Genomic DNA, 7,936 nt, shown 5'->3' with positions numbered 1-7,936 from the left:
TTAGCTTACAGTTTTGTAGCGTAATAAATCTAGTCTACCAAAGTGCAAGTTATAGATCTCAAAATTTTAGTTGAATTAGAAAACAAAATATTAAACTTATTTTTTGAGACCCTCCTTAGAGACATCCTAATATTGACCCCTGTGCGACCCCCTTAACCTTCTGCAATCAGGATAAGAATGTATATGTGACATATTTGACCTTGGTTTTACCGTTTGAAGGTGTGAGAATCACCCTAATGTACGTATACGTACGTATTAATTCTTAAAAATAATAAATTGATAAGCGAGCCACTGAAATTAAAAACAAAATTAAACATGTAGCTCTTATCAGCTTAAATTGGGTTTAAATCTACAAACAGCTTTTATTATCAAATAAATTGCTTATGTTGTTGTTGTTGTTGCAGTTGCTTATGCTGCGCTTCTTCTCTATTTACTCTCTGTATACAGTAAGAGGTCCGATATAGAATGCGTCATCAAGCCATGAACATCTCATAGAGCCGTTGAATCACAGCTCGAGCAAATACACAATGAATGAGTTTAATGAATGGATTGTATTGAAAGTTTAAGCAAGAGAGAGTAGTTTTTTTTAAACAAATAGACATACATACATGAAAAAATTAAATAAATACAGCTAAAAGGTTCATAAAAATTTCAGTAGCTTGAAAACGGTCTGAGGTAAAAACAAGATTTGCCAAATAAACAGTTACTTGTCAATAGAAAATCGCCGCTACAGAAAAACACTGCTACAACAACAACAACAACAACAGATAATCGCGAGTGTTTTCTAGGAAACATAAACTACCTGGTTGTTTGTGGGAAAAGGTATTTTTCGCAAATTGAGAATTAAACAAGTTTTTGCATACATTAATAAAGTTTATTTAATTTGCGCTTATAAGTAATGCCCGAAGAAATTTATTTGCTCATTTGTGACTACTTCAACTCATTCATATGTACATATATACATTGCATGTTTGGGCATAAATAAATATTAACTAAGGTGCCGAGCCGGTCTGCATTTGTAAAAAATTAAACAAATAGATAAGTGCTAATAAGTAAATATTATTTACATACGAATACAATAATTCAATTACATTTGGGTAGTGCTAGTTTTGGTGTACTTTAATTGTCTAAGAAAAAAAAAAAAATATTTTTGTAATTAAGCAAATGATATTCGGTTTGACTTCTTGGCCCACCATTTGTTCGCTAAATAAAATACAATAACAAACGGATATTTACGTAAATTTGTACTTTTACAGTACTGCTTAACCCTAGAAAGATAACGTTATTTTTTTACCCTAGAAAGAAAACGTACGTCTGAGAGACGTGTTCATGTTTAAGGGGCTTAAGTGCAATATATGGACAATTCCAAAATCAAACAAGTAAGGAAGGTTAAGTTCGGGTGTAACCGAACATTACATACTCAGTTGAGAGCTATGGTGACAACATAAGGGAAAATAACCATGTAGGAAAATGAACCGAGGGAAACCCTGGAATGTGTTTGTATGACATGTGTATCAAATGAAAGGCATTAAAGAGTATTTTATGAGGGAGTGGGCCATAGTTCTATAGGTGGACGCCATTTAGGGATATAGCCATAAAGGTGGATCAGGGTTGACTCTAGAATGCGTTTGTACGATATGGGTATCAAAGTGGGTATGGGTATTAATGAGTATTTTAAAAGGGCGTGGACCTAAGTACTATAGATGGACGCCTTTTCGAGATATCGCCGTAAAGATGGACCAGGGGTGACTCTAGAATGCGTTTGTACGATATGGGTATCAAATGAAAGGTGTTAATGAGCATTTTAAAAGGGAGTAATCCTTAGTTCCATAGGTGGACGCCGTTTCGAGATATCGCCATAAAGGTGGACCAGGGGTGACCCTAGAATTTGTTTGCACAATATGGGCATCAAACGAAAGGTGTTAATGAGTATTTTAAAAGGGAGTGGGCCTTAGTTCTATAGGTGGACGCCGTTTCGAGATATCGCCATAAAGGTGGGCCAGGGGTGAATCTAGAATTCGTTTGTGCAATATGGGTATCAAACGAAAGGAGTTAATGAGTATTTTAAGAGGGAGTGGGCCTTAGTTCTATAGGTGGACGCATTTTCGAGGTATCGCAATAAAGGTGGACCAGGGGTGACTCTAGACTTTGTTTGTACGATATGGGTATCAAATGAAAGGTGTTAATGAGTATTTTTAAAAGGGAGTGGGCCTTCGTTTTATAGGTGTTCGCCTTTTCGAGATATCGCCATAAAGGTGGACCAGGGGTGACTTTAGAATTTGTTTGTATGATATGGGTATCAAATGAAAGGTGTTAATGATTATTTTAAAAGGGCGTGGGGCTTAGTTCTATAGGTGGACCCCTTTTCGAGATATCGCCATAAAGGTGGACCAGGGGTGACTCTAGAATTCGTTTGTGCAATATGGGTATCAAACGAAAGGAATTAATGAGTATTTTAACAGGGAGTGGGCCTTTCTGGACCAGGGGTGACTCTAGACTTTGTTTGTACGATATGGGTATCAAATGAAAGGTGTTAATGAGTATTTTTAAAAGGGAGTGGGCCTTCGTTCTATAGGTGTTCGCCTTTTCGAAATATCGCCATAAAGGTGGACCAGGGGTGACTCTAGAATGAGTTTGTACGATATGGGTATCAAATTAAAGGTATTAATGAGAGTTTTAAAGGGAGTGGTGGTAATTGTATATGTGAAGGCGTTTTCCAGATATCGACCAAAATGTGGACCAGGGTGACCCAGAACATCATCTGTTGGATACCGCTAATTTATTTATATATGTAATACTTGCCAAGATTTTAAGGGTTTTTTATTTCGCCCTGCAGAACTTTTTCATTTTCTTCTACTTAATATGGTAGGTGTCACAATCATTTTATAAAGTTTTTTCTAAAGTTATATTTCGCGTCAATAAAACAATCCAATTACCTTACCATATTTCATCCCTTTTTTCGTATTTGGTATAGAATTATGGCATTTTTTTCATTTTTCGTAATTTTCGATATGGAAAAAGTGGGCGTGGTCATAGTCGGATTTCATTCATTTTTCATAACAAGATAAAGTGAGTTCAGATAAGTACGTGAACTGAGTTTAGTAAAGATATATCGATTTTTGCTCAAGTTATCGTGTTAACGGCCATGCGGAAGGACAGACGGACGACTGTGTATAAAAACTGGGCGTGGCATCAACCGATTTCGCCCATTTTCACAGAAAACAGTTAACGCCATAAAATCTATGCCCCTACCAAATTTCAAAAGGATTGGTTAATTTTTGTTCGACTTATGGCGTTAAAAGTATCCTAGACAAATTAAATGAAAAAGGGCGGAGCCACGCCCATTTTTAAATTTTCTTTTATTTTAGTATTTTGTTGCACCATATCATTACTGGAGTTGAATCTTGATATAATTTACTTATATACTGTAAAGATATTAAATTTTTTGTTAAAATTTTACTTTTAAAAAAAAATTTTTTTAAAAGTGGGCGTGGTCCTTCTCCGATTTTGCTAATTTTTATTAAGCGTACATATAATAATAAGAGTAACGTTCCTGCCAAATTTCATCATGATATCTTCAACGACTGCCAAATTACAGCTTGCAAAAGTTTTAAATTACCTTCTTTTAAAAGTGGGCGGTGCCACGCCCATTGTCCAAAATTTTACTAATTTTCTATTTTGCGTCATAAGTTCAACTCATCTACCAAGTTTCGTCGCTTTATCTGCCTTTTGTAATGAATTATCGCACTTTTTCGGTTTTTCGAAATTTTCGATATCGAAAAAGTGGGCGTGGTTATAGTCCGATATCGTTCATTTTAAATAGCGATCTGAGATGAGTGCTCAGGAACCTACATACAAAATTTCATCAAGATACCTCAAAATTTACTCAAGTTATCGTGTTAACGGACGGACGGACGGACGGACGGACGGACATGGCTCAATCAAATTTTTTTTCGATCCTGATTATTTTGATATATGGAAGTCTATATCTATCTCGATTCCTTTATATATGTACAACCAACCGTTATCCAATCAAACTTAATATACTCTGTGAGCTCTGCTCAACTGAGTATAAAAAAGAAGTATGAGGGTTTATAGACATGGTCAAGGTGAGTATAACTACACAATTTTTTTTGTGGGCAAATGACAATAACAGGAGTTATTAAGGGTCAAAGTTCATATGAAGCATTTTTTTAAATCTAAATTTCTCTTTAAGTATCGAACCGATTTTCAAAATTTTGTTTCATTGTATAGGTTGTAAAATTACCTTTCATTTGATATGCTGTTTGTATAGCGCTATATTTACTAAGTAAATTACGCATAAAAAATTTATTTTTTTGCGGCATTGCAAGGCTACTAATATTGACCCTTTAACAACATTTTTTAAAATGGCTGGGAACCTTTACAACCCATGCAACCCACGACTTGTAGAGGAGGAAGATGAAGACGATTATGAGGTCGATATGTCGGCGTGAGTTAAACGTAAGTTACAAAATAAATACTTATTTTTCAAGGGGCTATGTATGTATGAAAGTATTCTGCGCAGAAATACTGTGGATGACGGTGGGGTGCAATAAAGCCATACGCAATAACGCCATACGGCTTTATTTCCAATCAGTTTGAGAAATAAAGCCATATGGACTTATTTCCAATTGCTAATGAAAATAAAGCCAGTATGGCCTTATTGCCATTTTTAAAACATGGTTGTGGTAATTTTATTAGACTGTACCTAAAAACGCGCAAAAGAGTGCGTACCATGGCATGTTGCCACGGTTCAGGCAACCACCCGGACTTTGCATGGCGTAGCCCAGGGTTATTTAAATAAGGGCGGCCAAAGGCCGCCAACTCGGAAAGCTGTTCTGCACATAAAGGAAACAAATACCAGGTGTTCTGCGCAGAATTACTGTTAATTTGCCCAAAATTAAGTTTTGGTATACCAGGAACAGGACAGTTGGTATTGCATTGATGGGACTAAGGATATTATATATAATTTTAAAAATTATTTCCCATCTACCAAACTATATTTTCATATATTTAATACAGCAATTAAATTAAAAAAAAATTAAGTTTTTAAAAATTTTGATATGTTTTTTAAAAAATTATATTATTTCAGGAAATTCTTTGCAGTTATATACTTAAGATATACATCAAATGAAAGGTATTGGAAATACCTATCCAACGACGTTGATAATCGGTTCAATACTTTAGAAGTAATTAAGATTTAAAAATAAGCTTATTATGAACTTTGACCTTTAATAACTTTTGTTGTTGTTGTTTGCCCAACAAAAAAAATATATCGTTATGTTTCTTTTATTAATACCTATCGATCTCAATTTTTCGTTTTTTTATATCAGCATTGTCCGTATACTGAACTTGTTCCCTTGTTTTAAATGTTTTTTAAGGAAAAATATTGTTTTTTTTAATATATTAGAAATTAAGTTTGACTTGTCTTGGACTTGTCCTTACAAAAATCAGTCTGTTTCGAAGGACCTCAGTTTATATATAAAGATAACGATACGTCTCTTAGACGTATTTTTAAAAACAATCGTATATACACCCCCCACTGAAAAGCTGGTAATGGTAGCTCAGAAAACTGAGAATGAGAATGTTCTCTCTTTACGATTGTAGGAGACTGAGAGCAAAATTAAAACGACGTAGATCTCACAGACGTACGTTATCTCACTAGGGTTAAAAATAATCTCGGTCGGTAAATATTGGTGATGCATATAAACATAGAACCGGGTACATTGAAGAACCGCCACTTCCGTGTTATACAACGACCTAACACTATGGACCCATTCAATATATATGTGAGGTCCTGACCAGCCAGTTCAACTAACCTAACCTACAAGAGCCTGGAAACGTGTTAAAAAGAACCGAAATTTGATTCCAAAGACTGAAAACCAAGGACACTAAAAATAATATAAAAGGAAGTAAGAATTTGAAAACGTGGCCAATGAAACAGAAAATTTACTCGAGACGACTGGCAAAACGAGTTGATAGGAGGAAAATCTCTGGGTCAAAAAAATCTGAACAAAATGAAAAATATAATTATAAAATGATAATAATGCAAATTTCTGCATGCTCTCTAATTGGTATCTTTGTCGTTAAATATTTGTGATTTGCAGGCCTAAAACGCCAGGTCCTTTATATCACAAACTGTACTGGAACAAACTCCGATAGTCGGTTGCAGTGGAAACGAAAACGTATCTAAGAAACCGAAAATTGGTTCCGAAATGACCAACGAAGCCGTGGAATCGTAAACGAATCTAAAGCAACCGGAAGTGGATTCAAAAAGAATAACTTTTTGAGTTACAGAGTTGTAATTTGTTGGAAAGAACCATACTGATATAACACATGATATGTATATGTAACTACCGCTTATGATGGAAAGTTATCGCAACAGATTCCCTATTTCGCTAAATTTCAAAATATTTTGTAACCTATGCGAAAAGTTTTTATGTTGGATTTAATGGGTTTTAAGTAATTGTATGTATTGAGTTTAAGCTCAGGTTGGGCATTTTTGAAACGAATTCTGAGATTGGGAGTTCGTCAAACAAATTCTTAAATAGGGCGTTTCTCAAAAGTCTTCTGAGTATCCGAGATAGGGAAATATTTCACTCAGGACGAGATATTGGTTATAATTTGTCAAAAAGAAATCATTTAAACATTTCTTTGTAAATTCAAACAAGTTATAAACCGTTATGCGTCATCATCGCATAATGACACAAGTCTTAAAATTTGCCCCCAGCGGTGTTTCATTAACAGCCGAGGCTCTGGCGACCCCAAACTCCTCACGTATCTAGGGGGTGGGAGGGCGGTATGGCCCAGATGGTCGCATGTGGTCATAACAAATCGTTCCCGAGATGATCGGACTTGGTACCGGGCCTTCGGGGAGTGTCCTTATCGCTACAACAACAACAACAACAGTCTTAAAATTTGTGTTTTTGGGAGCAAGTATCGTGTTTAAATTATTTCCCCAAAATTTTTTTTCAAAAAGGAATAAAAATTGAAAAATAATGAGCCTGCACAGAGAATTTTCAGTAGGTCACATAAAGAAAAGTTTTTTTTTAAGAATAAGCCCAAAATTTCATATCTCCCGTTTGGTGATGCAAAATGCATTGGTATGACAAGTTGACATCAATTCAATAAACAATTTTCAAACATAACTAATTATTTTATAAAGGTTAAGTTGCTGTAATCAGTAAAAATACTCGATATGTTTGAAACATCATCTAACGTACCCGACTCTTTAAATAACCGGAACCACACATCACTACTAAATGGCTTTGCTGCCCTCCCTATCCCGACTAATGCCCGTCAAGGGGAGCGTGCTTTCCGCAAGGTCAAAATAATCCGCCTCGGCTCGTTTTCTTCCCGCGGGAAGAATTCCGGAAATCCGGCCACATTTTCGGGCGGAGACCGCAAATTTAGCGAGAGAGCGTTACCTTATAAGACAGAATGATCCCCAGCGGGTTAGGGGATCAGAATATACCAGCGGTAGGTATGCCTGTCGTAAGAGGCGACTAAAATACCAGATTCAAGGGGCTGTGTATTGCAACCTTTCAGGTTGCCAGCGCAATATATAGCTTCTCCAAACCCAATTGTCAACCTCACCTATCCGCGGCGAATCCTGTTTCACTAACAGACGAGGCTCTGGCGACCCCAAGCTCCTCATGGAACTTGGGGGTAGGGAGGGAGGGAATGTGGCCACATAAATCGTTCCCGAGATGGTCGGGCTAGCACCTTAATGGTGCTATGGTACCGGAGCGTACCGGAGTTGTATCCGGGAAAGGACCATCACATCGATATCACTCCCCAAAGCCTTCGGGGAGCAACCTTTCGCTACAACAACAACAACACCGGCGACCCCCAAATAAGGGATATAAACCAATGCATCAGATTGCTTGTGGATGAACACAAGCGGGCGAAACGG

General features: G+C 36.4%; 1 protein-coding gene across 3 annotated transcripts in view; it reads left to right on the top strand.

The window, feature by feature from the left end:
* The first annotated feature begins 652 nt into the window (after positions 1–652).
* Gel (Gelsolin) overlaps positions 653–7,936 on the top strand; it is a 33,126-nt gene continuing 25,842 nt past the window's right edge. The window contains exon 1 of one of the 3 annotated variants that reach the window (XM_067761289.1): positions 653–822. The gene's annotated coding sequence lies outside the window, so the exon portion shown is untranslated. Of the gene's footprint in view, positions 823–4,086; positions 4,110–7,936 lie in introns of those variants that run through there. The other 2 variants (XM_067761287.1, XM_067761288.1) reach the window with 2 other exon arrangements.

The sequence above is a fragment of the Eurosta solidaginis genome, chromosome 1, assembly GCF_040869045.1.
Source record: "Eurosta solidaginis isolate ZX-2024a chromosome 1, ASM4086904v1, whole genome shotgun sequence".
NCBI classification, from domain to species: Eukaryota; Metazoa; Arthropoda; class Insecta; order Diptera; family Tephritidae; genus Eurosta; species Eurosta solidaginis.
The sequence above is the reverse complement of the archived record's forward strand: the minus strand, read 5'-3'. Positions and strand labels throughout refer to the sequence as shown.